At 37.3% G+C, this 12,046-nt stretch overlaps 1 protein-coding gene across 3 annotated transcripts in view; it reads left to right on the forward strand.

Annotated features, from left to right (window-relative positions):
* The window catches only part of ATP2C1 (ATPase secretory pathway Ca2+ transporting 1), a 63,598-nt gene that overhangs the window by 1,168 nt on the left and 50,384 nt on the right, over nt 1-12,046 (forward strand). The gene's annotated exons all lie outside the window — the stretch shown is intronic.

The following is a 12,046-nucleotide window of genomic DNA, read 5'->3' on the forward strand; positions in this document are numbered from 1 at the left end:
TCAGAAGAATAAGAGCTATAACAAGAACTGAAATTCTGCATTCCTTTGAAACAGTTAAACTTCTTTGTTCTCTGTGTGCTAAATTATGCTGAATAGCATACTTCTCCAAATCAGAGGTCATCATGGAAAAAAAGACACATTCCTTTGCCATGATATATTTTGGAAATAAAAAGTGCCAGGGCTGTAACTGGCAGGGGGTGGGTGGGAGGGAAATCTGCTTTTCCTGTTTTGGTACAGTAATGTTCATTATTTTCTTTCTTGCTCCTAATGTTTTTACAATGGCTAACAGCTCAAGCACTACATGCTTAAAGAAACATCGTGTTCATTCTCCTTGGGTTTGTCAGATGTTGGCAGGGCTGATACCACATAGTAACACTTGCTGCTTTGACTCTACAAACACAGAGTGCAGTTTTGCTCTGGAAGCTGCCCTGCATGGTGTTGAAAATAAGCTCTTTTATTTCTGAGGATCACAGTCTTTTATTTAGCAGGGTAAGTCCTTGGGATGGTTTGCTTCACACTGACTGAATGTCTTTTAATAAATGTTACCAGTAGATAAATGCATTTTTCTTTGAGGGTTTTTGCTGTTTTCTCACTATTCACCCTTTTCTGATCTCAGTGGGCATTAAATTTAGGTTCCAGAGAGCTTAGCACATTATAACTGTGCTATTGTCATGTTCTGTTCTGATAGATTTTGTCTGATGCACATAGTGGTGCTTGTCCAGTCACAGAGACAGAAATCACAAGCAAAGGATGCATGCAGGGCTAGTTGGCTAATAACTTTTGAGTTGTTCAAGATTTATCCTGACAGCTGAACTTCAGAGGATGCACAGGCCAGTTGTAACTTAAACATTCATTTGGTGGAATTGAATGAAAGAATTAGAGATTGAATTAGAGAGCAACCTGTAACTTGATGCTAAATTTAATCATCCCACTTGCATAGGATGTGAATATCCTTAGTGCAATATACTTCTGTCACTGCTGCTTCCACTGCTGGAAGAAATCCATTTAATCAAAACAAGCATTGATGTGGTTATTAGCATGTTAGTCCCAAGACAAAAAGCTTTATCGATATAAAATGAACTGAATATGGTGCTACTATTCATTCTCTTTACATTGCTTGATATTGTGCAGTGAATGTAATGAGGCTTGTTGAAGAACTGCTGTTCACTGTGGTGTTCCAGAAAAGCTATGCATCCTAGGAGACTTGTTCTCTGATCAAACATTTTAAATGAAATACAACATTAAAATAAGTGTAATGGCTACAATCTGAGGTTAGCTTTGCATGCTCACTTTAATGAGATGCAATTTCCTCTGGAAACTGACAACTAAAAAATCCTGTTTACCAGTTGCTTAGAAACTGATCATCAGTAAGAGCATTAGACATCAAATATCTCAGTAAAAACTAAAGCTGGGAAATACATGTGTATTGTTCAGAAACTACAGATTCTGGAAATTACCAGGGATTTTCATGAAGTCCAAGACATAAACAGATTATAAGAAGGATGTGTGTATAGATAAGAACATCCAGACTTATACTAAGAAGGATAAACTTGCTCACTTCAGTTCTTAAACCATACAATATGGTTTAAGAAGACTACTTCAATACTGGCAGTGTATTAAATGTTTCTTTTCTTGGATCAACTTCTGGAATCATTCCTGACTGAACACACAAGGCCCAGAAGCATGCACTTCAGGGAGTATGAGTATGATCCAATAATGGAATTATTTATGATCTTTGAGATTTTTCTCTTGTTTTTAATTCAAACTTGAATGTTTTAAAGCGAAGAAATCTGAAAGCTTTTTAACAAGCCTTATAGAAATGGTATGCAAATGTGTTTTGTGGCTACATGGTAAGAGTTTGAGAGCAAGTGACATTTTAACAACGCAGTTGAGTTTAGGAGGTAATTCTGGCTAAATGAGGCTTTTATCTAGATCTCTATAGCTTTTTCTTAGGAGAATATGTATTTTTTAAGAGCCATTCTTATCTAATTCTATACATTGAATTTTTCCATTAAAATGATTATGATTAAGTTCTTGGAAGGTATGAGGTTTTTAATATTAATTCAGTCTGAGTAAGGAAATGAAACATGCCACTTATTTTCCTGTCAAACATAAAAGGCCTATTATTTCAACATGTTTAAGTGGCCTCTCTGCTTAGATAAAAAAACAATAGAAGGCATATACATGGCTTATTTAATGGTGTTTATGCTGGCAGGATTATCTCCTTTCCTTGAAAACATTTTTCAATTCATTTGGCAAAATAAGAAATTATTTTATTTTGCCATTGCTTCTAGTTAGAGTATATCTCATTAACATTTGAGGAAATTACTTTTCAAGAGTATTGTAAGGTTACCTCTTTCCAAAACATGGCCATAAAGCATAGACTTCCTGTTGAAAATTCCAGCTGGACTCAGATAAAATCTTTTCCTGGAAGAAACTACAGGATGCTTTTTTCACTCACAATCAGTTTCCAAAGAGTGTTTGACCAATGCTAAAGGAAACGGAAAAACCAACATTTTGTGCAGAGAAACCACCATCTTTCCTCCTGAATCCCAGCAGTACATAGATGTTTCTTACATCCTTTCCAGCCAATACTTCTTTAGAATTATTGCTCAGCCACAAGATGAATGCTAAAGTAATTTCTCTAGCTATTAGTTCATGCATAAGAGTGATACCATCAATGAGGTTCTATAAAGGAGAATTAACAGATGGGGCTTTGTCCTTTTGGGAACCCACCAAATGAGCTTTGGGAGCTCAGAACAGAGGCAGCACGGAGTGATTTGTACATCGTGCTTGGCATTGAGAGTATGTTTCTTTAACAATTAACACAACTGCTCTGGCAGAACCCTTCTTAGCCTCTTTTTTGAAGGAAGTGAGCTGTATCTGCCCCTTTCCCCCAGTAACTGCAGAACTCATGGATAGAGAGTCTCAAAGACGTGAAACACCCACACATTTAATGAAAATGAGGATGGTTGGTAAGAGGGGAGGCATCCCATTAAAAGTGCCTTTAAGAGCAGCATTACATCAAAGAGATCACACAGGGGAGAATAATCACCTGTACTTCGTGTGCTGGAAAAGCTCCCATCAGTGTTTGCACCTCTCAAGTATTCAAAAGAATAATTCCCAAAGCCTACCCTGGAGAAGGTAACTGAGAACATCCTTGACTCCTATCCCGGTAGTGGTTGATTGCTGCAGCTCAGTCAGTTTTTAAGTCAGCCAACCAGAGGGCACCAGACTGCTGGGGACCAAGAAGGACATTCCCCTAGTCATGAGAGAGCTATTGCCATTAGAACATATTTGTCTTTCTCAAGTTTACCAATCAAATTAATTTAAAAAGCAGTGACTGAATTGAGAGTAGAGTTGGATAATAGCATCTATGCTGAGTGGCATTAAGCTGCCTTTCCTTCAAGTCTCTGTTGTAACTGTGATGGGCAGGATTTGTAGGTCCTTCTAAGGTCTGAGGAGGAGCAGTGTACAGATCCTCTTGTGTTGTGAGGATGCTCTCCTAACAGAGCTTATCAGATGCTTACTTGTTTAGTGCATTGTTATTTTGCCTTATCTTTAGTTTTCCCCAAAAATGGCAAATCTGTTCAAGTCAAGGTCTTATCTCAAAGTAACTGAGGATTTAACACAATCTTTGAGGAAGACAGTGCTCACAAAGGATGGGTCTTTAATCAAGGAGAAAAAAGCTCACAAGCTGCATGCAAATAGGATATAAGGTTTCAAACTGTATTTAACATCTGGAATAATTCTGTGGTCAGCCCATACTCTGAAATTGTGGTTAGAAATGCTTATAAAAGACTTTATACAGATGAAATAGTGGTTATTGTCCTTGTGCACAGTTTACGGGTAGAAGTTCTCTGTTACGTATGCAGTCAGACTGAAATTAGTAATTCCTTACAGCTTTAAAATCTACGTTAGGTGAGTCAAATTGGCACTGTTCAACTTTGTCTGTAAAGGTAGTTGTTGTACGCCAAGCAGCATTAGTGTAACTGAATCTGACATATGTTTGACAAAAATCCCTGAAATTACAGGACTACAGGCATTTTAAAGTACACATTTCATGAGGCAATCTAAGACTTTTGCAAGGATCAGCTCTTCCAAGTGGGAAAGACTTCAGACATCTAGTTAGTTAGCCTGGAGAAGAGATACTGAGGATGCAGCTAAAGGGTCTGAAGAGGACATGGCTTTATCCAGTGCAAGATCTGGCAGCTTTTGCTGAAATAGCTGGCACTTGGTCTCTGCTCTGAGATGAACAATACCTCCCATTCCACACAGGTTAACCTCCAGCTGGAAGTGATGCTGTCTCTTAGTGTGGAGAGATGTCCCTCTCAGCAGAGATGGCATCTGTGGTTGCTGGTGTTGTAACAGTGACAATGCTTTTATTATAGCGGTGATAGTTCAAGTGCTACTGTTGGCTTACAGAAAAAAAAAAAAAAAAAAAGAAAAAAAAAAAAAGAAAAGAGGCACTCTGGCTTTGTTTTGCTTTTCTAAAGATTTCTGTATCTAAAGATACATTTAGTGTAGGTGCCTCAGGTTCACAGTGTAAGTTCTCTATGAAATACATGTATTACAAATGACAGTACTACTCTACTAGGACAGCTAAGAAATCTGTATAGCTATTAATGAAAAGTTCATTGCAATGGCTTTATCGTGTCCAGTTAATTTTGTTTACAACAGTGGTATTTTTATTTTTGGTATTTAAAAACTAATGTATATGTTAAATTTGAGATGACACTTTAAAAAGGCTGCATGCTTTGAATGACTAAGGCACTCTGATTTTTGTGCTTAAACAGAGGCTTGACTAATTTTCCTAATGAAACATTTTCCCTAATTTCTCTTATTTGTGTTCTGAAGCATAAAAGGCTCTGAGTGCTGTGTCTCCCTGGGATGTGGTATCTCCAGCATCTAAAATACTCGGATTCTCTGGGGCTGATGGATATTGTGTTGTTTAATATTTTATACTTATATCCATTGTGTCAAAACAATTACTATGATCTAGCAGCTCCTTGCAGTTCACAAATTCATTTGGAAAACTCTAAATTTTCTGATGGAGATGGGTAGCTTAGGTGTGGTCTTTGTCACATTAGCTCCTCCTAAGCTCACTTAAATCAATATTTGAGAGACTGCATCAGAACAAATCCCCATTTGGTCCAATTTGGCTTTGTGCTAGACTTTCTCCTGTAGTCATATAGAAATCCCTGTCAGGACAGTATGAAATTTTCCAAGGATGTATAGATTCTTTATTTTTTTTGCTCTAAGCAGATTTTCTGCTTGAATTAAGATCAGTGGCATCAAAGCTTGAATGTTTTGCCTTTTCAGACAAACATCTTTGTTGAATCACCATCTCACATTTCAATCATAGGCTGGGTCTCCACTGCTTTGTGTCAGACATGACCAGACAATTTTTCAAGTATATGCTGTCTACCTATACAGACACATTTTAAGATGAACAGGTATTGGCATTGCCATAAGAAACCAGCAACTAATACAAACCATTTGAAGAAACCACTAGGCTAAGCAAGGATACTAATCACAAGGCACTGAGCTTCTGCCTTTTTCACAAAAGCAAGAAGGAGCTGTTTTCCAAACAGAAATCATAGAACTTATCTAGCTGTGAACTGTGGCAGGTCTTGCATAATGTTGTATTCAAATTCTTATTTTAATATATTGTAAAAATATTAATCTAAATGGTCAATGCTCATTTATTTTTGGAGTCTAAGTTTGAGATGATCTTCTGAAGAAACTTTACACCACTGACACTTTAAATAGGATTGTAGTACACTTCCTGAAATACTGTTTTTCATTCAGGCACCTTTTGTGACACAGGTATCACATCAATCAGGTATGGCCAGGTTGGATGGGGCTCTGAGCAACCTGGTCTAGTGAAAGGTGTCCCTACCCATGGCAGTGAGGTTGGAACCAGATGATGTTTATGGTCTCTTCCAACCCAAACCATTCTGTATTTTAACAATTCTTCACTTAGGCCAGTATCAAGACTGAATGGCTGCTGCAGACAGGTGTTGCTTGGGAAGGGAGGGGAGTGGGGCAGGCTGACTGCCACTTCTCAAATCTAGTGAAATGAAAAACCTTAACAGAATAGGCTGTGCAGTAGAAAGCTTATTCTCTAATCCTTAAGCTCAACTTTTACAGCTTTATTTAAATAACTGGTAGAAAAGTGCATGTAAACACGAGTATGTCAAGGATTGAAAAAAGAGAAAAAATTGAAAACTAAGATATATTCAATTTCTGAAGGTTTATTTGATTACAAATTAAACAAATTATTTGTAAGTAAAAAAAGAAAAAAACCAAAAAACCACACCCAACTGTCTTATACCATGGTTTCCTCTCTTTTTCATATAAGAATATGTTTGCCAGATACAGATGGATTATATTTAATGTTTGGAGCCTTCATATTAGCATTTCTAATGCCATGAAAAGACAAGGAACCTAAGAAAGCAACAAAGCTTAGGGAGCATTTAAAGTTCTGAGACAGTCAAACAAAACAGATGCTTGGTTCCTGTTTTCTTAACTGAATTTCCTCAGCTGTGCCTTATCAAAATTAGCTTCTTGCATCATCAGATGTACGAACCATGTGCTACAGTTAAGAGTTACTGTGCTCATGAGCACTCAGTAACACATATATTTATTTACGTTTCTCCCCAGGAAATTAGACAGAAATATAGCAGTGCTACTTTTTAACCATATTTTAAAAATAATCAGAGCAGAAACCGCTGAAGAGGCATTAAAAAAGGCTAGGTGAAAATGTTTTTGAGTGTTAGAAATTCCAGGATTGTCAATCACAACCACTACAAAAATGAATTACCCTTTCAAATTCTGATTTCTTTTCAGAGAAATTTCATTTGGCCTTTCTATTCAAGTTTTGAAGTTCATGCCTTCCAGATTTTCTATTCAACTAAAAGGATTAGAAGCCTTTTTTCAGCACAGGCAAACTTCTTTGATACAATGGCACCGTTCCATGAACCAGCTTGTAATATCAAACAATACGATATTAAAGCCCAGGAACTACAAAAGCTTAAAAACAGCAGTGTTATAGGCACCAGGCTTTGGATTCTGACCTTCCCCTGGCATTCAGGCCATGTCAAGCTTCTTTATGGTATTTGCTTTGCATTCACAGGAAGTTTGTTATAGGCAGCTACAGCCTATGCCCAGCCCTGAAGACAAAGCAGGGAACCTGAATTAGTAAAAGCAATCTTAATAATAGTGGTCGTATTTCATAGTAACACATGGCATTTTCACCGAGGGCTAAAATAAAATAATATTTGCAACCATCCTATGTATAGGACTCAGAAGTGCTGGCATTGCTGCTGGAAACTTTTAAACCTGACCAAATTTCACGTAGCTGCTCCTTCAGTTACAGTGCTGCAAAAGGCTCCGTGTTTGGGCAGGGCTAATTTCACATGGAAGGACAGGATGTCATGCCACAGCTATTTTAAAAGGCTGCTTGGAATTACTGTCACCAATGACTAGGCTACTTCAAAATCACTTAAATATATTTTTAAAAAAGAAAAATGAGTTGTGTTTAAAGAGAAGTGCTTGTGAAGCTTGCATACCTGTAATAAATCTGAAAGTCATCAGAAAATATTTGCTAAGAAGTTCCCATTGGGATCAGAAGCCATTGTGTGCAGAATTGTAAAAATGAAGTCACTTGGTTTTTTCTTTAGTGTGGATGTACTTCTTAGGTGACCTAGGGCTTGGTGGAGGAAATGGTGGCATTCCTTTTGCTACAAACTGCAAAAGGAAATGCTGTCTTAGAGGTTCTGGCAAGTCTGAAAATGGACTTTATTTTTCCTTACCAATTTTCAGCTTCTCTGCTACAGTTCTGCATTCTTTATGCTTTGACCCTAGAAGCAGTATCTTGATTACACTTTGTAGGATGTAACAGCTGAATTGATGCAAAGCTTAATTTATTCAAACCCAGCTCTCTCTCTTTAGATAGTGCAGTGAGGCTATGGTTTTGGATAAAACAGACCTTATAAACAGGAAAAACTGCAACACCAAGGTTAGTTTATTCTACATCTGTCCCTGGAAGAGAAAAACAGCATCACTGTACATAAATGTTGAAGATGTGACGCTGTAAACAACCAAAGATCAAATTTTCAAAAAGGGAAAACAATTTGGAGTGAAAATTGTGGGAGACGTGAAAGATGAATCCTTAAAAGCACCTGGCTTACTGAAATCTGTATCTAATGAAGAAAATACTCCAGGAGTCCTGTTTTGCAACTCCACGAGAAGCAAAATCATGATTTTGGTTCTCAGTGCATACACACGTAAGTAATTTCTGATTAATCCATGTTGCTACTACAATGTCAGAGGCTCCCAATGATTGTTTTGTTTTTTCACTGGATGGATGATTTTCCACAGGTGAATGACTGATGAATCAGAAACATTTACATCTTGGTATGGTTTTATTTTTGCATATTAAATAAGTCATAGATATATGGCTGGACAGATTTGTTATTTGGTAGAACATAATGACAGATAAACTAATGATAAGCAGATTTATGATTAAGTAAATCATAGATATAATAGAAATCATATAAACATAAAATGTACAATATATTGATGTGATGTGATAGATATGTTCTCATAACAATATCTTAAATACAACCTAAGATAATCTTCTGACCTTAAATTTATTATATGACATATGAAAGAAGTAAGATAAAAACCATGTCTCTCATTAGATATCAAAATATTCTGGTCAAGTTTTAAATAGTATATAGGGAATTCAGGGTTAAAATTTACTTTAAGCCTGAACTTCAAATAGGAAACAAGATTTTTGCTGATTTATCACTACCAGTTTCTGTACTCTAATTATAGAGCTTTATCCTCAGAACTCCTCAACAGATCTGGATTAGGCTGGAGGCCCTCAAAGATGGAATGGGAACTGCCTAATTTTTTTCTTGCACGAGAAATTTTTTTTCCCTTCCTTCTGAATAGGCAGTTGCCATGCTGAATTGTACTGAATGTCCCCAGTAGCCAGATGGTGGGGAGGAGGGTCTACAATATGAGTTTCCACTCTTTTTAAATGAAATCCTCCTCTGGTGCTTCTTGGCTCGCTGCAGATGCACAGAATGCAGCTGACATTAGCTGCTGAATTACTGGGAGACAGAGGGGTACCTCAGGGCCCTTTCAACCTTCCCATTGTGACAGGCTGCAGGAATATACTCTCCCAATTGATATGATACAGCTGTGGGGTTTGTCCCTCCCATATTCACTCCTGTCACTTTCAGTTGGGGCTGTACCCAACCTTCGGTGATGCGTGAACTGAATATGTGATCTATTATTTAGAGTGAGGCTACTAAACATGGTGATGTTGCTGGGTAATATTTTAGTACCTATTTTCAGGGCAGACAGGAGCCTTCTGTGAAATGTGTGTTTGTTTTTTAATTCCCTTGTGCTGAAGTTTGATATTCATCAGTAGTGATATGGAGACACTCCTGAGCACTTGCTCCCACCTTCACTTTGTCCTAGCACAAGCTTGTGTAGCTGGATGGGGAATGAGGTCAGAACAACCTTGTTAAATTTGGGTATTTTTTCTAAGTGTACTTTACTAAGTTTCTAAATTTTACATAAAATGTGTGTGCAGTTTTTATTCCTCCCCCTGCAGTCTTATTGTTAACTTTGACTAAGAAAGCATCTGAAAACAGATTTAGTCTTTCAATTCACCAGCTGAGTCTATCTTAAAGTTAGGGGTCTTTACAATAGAGCCCATAGTTGCAATAGAAGCACGCTACATTAATTGATTTTATCAGCTTTAAAAATGTGACCTCAGACCACTCTTTTTAAGACATAAGGGAAGAAAAAATCCTCTGTATTTTTGGCTCCATTTACATGAAAGTTGCAGTAATACTAAAAATAAAAAGGTATATGGGCTCTCCTGTAAAACAAAAGTTTGTAGCTAATTCCTCCCAACCTGAAAAGCTGCCACATGCTTTCACTTGATAAGATTTTTTGGCTCTAAGTCTGAATAAAATTTCACAACCCAACATATTATGCTTAAGTGTATTATCAAACAAATCATCATATTCTTGCCAGGATCCAAAATCGTATAACTATGTAAACATCTGTTTATTAACTGCCAGCTCCTCACTGAGTATTACCTTTGCCCTGTTTTGCTCTCACCATAGTCTTGAAGAAGAATTTCCAAGAGAGTCTTGGCAAGCTTACTTGTCTGTAATATATGCAGCATTCCTGAAATTCTTGGCACATTAACCTTGAATCAATTCAAATGAAATTCAAACTTTGCTATTGCTGTGGTTTTTTTAGCTGTTTATAGTTTCATTGTTGAAATGTCTTTATTCTCCAGCACAGACCGCTTGCTATAATATAACTGAAATAATTTAGAAGTAAATGGGGTGCCTTCTTTGCCATGTAATAAATTGCAGTAGTCCTTCAGAAAGACATAGGGAAGAGTTTTTCACCTTCTGCTGTATTCAGGCCACAACATGATGGTAGCTGCAGCTGGCAATGCAGAGGAGTGGAGTCTTTGTCCTGTAGCAGAAATCCTAACAAGGAATTTTGCCTGCCTGAGCCAAGATTTCCAATAGTAACTTGCTTCACAGCATATTCCAATTATAGTGCACATGTTTCTTGGCTGTCTTTTACAGGCAATGTGAAACTAGATCTTTACTTCACAAAATATCTCTGGAAATGTGAAGCCTCCAGTAGATAGGACAGAGGCACTTGTGAGAGCTTCCACATTAGCAGTGAAACCTTTACTGGAGTAGTTAGCTTTGAAAACAGTCACTGGCAGGAAAACAGAAACAGCTGAAGATCTCTGTGAGTCCTAAAAAAAAGGGAAGGGAAACCCCTCTGGAAAATGTGCAATTAATATTTTTAACTATTTCAAAGTAGTGCAGCTGAAGGAAGAAAATAGCAGGTGAATATTGAATATGCTCTTGAGTTGGAAGGTATTAAAGAAGAAAAGTATGGAAGATGAAATGCAGGTTTGAGACAAGTTGAGTGCTATGGTCAGAAAATGAATTAACTTTGTCTTTGCCTGAAGGATAAATTAAACCTGATTTTCTTGAATGCTCTGAGTATACATTCACAACAGTTCAAACTGATTAAAGGTTTTAATCCTGTCACTGTTTTACACTGCCTTCCTCCACTAGTTCTGGGAGTTCAGCAGTAAAGCCTTTTTTGAGGCAAGCTTTCTTCTTGGCTAGATCAGTCCTCCTGAGCTGGGTTATCAAGAGAGGAGAACGTCAGGGCCAATGCAGAACTTGGCATCAGCAGAAGGGCAATCATAGAAGCCTCATTTCATGTCAACTTTAAAATGCTGTGGTGCTGCACCCTTCTCTGAATGTAGAATATTGGTAGGGATGCTGCTTAGGGATGGGATGACACGGTTAAATTCAAGTGCTTTAAAAATCAGTGAAATATAATTTAAGACTCCCATAAACCAAAGTTCCTTAATTAGCATAATTGCACAGTGTCAAGACAGGGCTGAGCTAAGGTAATTTGAAAATGTAGTTATGTTTCTTACATCCTAACATGCTCAGAATTATAAAATTAAATGAACACTTATTTCCTTTGGGAAAACTGTATAATTTTTCTTCTTTTAAACTTGAACTGATTTTATACACACACATACAGACAGACATAACAATTGAACTTTAGGTGGACTTGCCTTGGGTGTTCCTCTGGAGAATTCAATTTGGAGATGAGGTGATTGCTTCTATCTGCTATCAGTTGAAAAGCATGGATGTGGAGATGAAATCTGCAACAGGTTTTACAAATGATGTGCAATTTATGTAAATGAGAGGCTCCACTATCATCCCTCCCTTGTCTGGACTCCAGTCACACAAGATCTCTGTGGAGGACTGTAAAAGCACTGGTGAGTTTTTGACTTCCAGATGAAAGACAACAAAAAATTTGATTACATCAAATGGAAGTCTGTCTTACCAGAAACCAGTTTTCTTCTTCCATGAAAGCTAATTTATGATCAGTGTATTGAGGGATGTTTAAGTTATACCTAAAGCAAGCAAGCAGGCAGTGGAGAAGCCTGTTTTGGCAG

Source organism: Pyrgilauda ruficollis, unplaced genomic scaffold (genome assembly GCF_017590135.1).
Source record: "Pyrgilauda ruficollis isolate IOZ18807 unplaced genomic scaffold, ASM1759013v1 scaffold2, whole genome shotgun sequence".
Classification (NCBI taxonomy): Eukaryota; Metazoa; Chordata; class Aves; order Passeriformes; family Passeridae; genus Pyrgilauda; species Pyrgilauda ruficollis.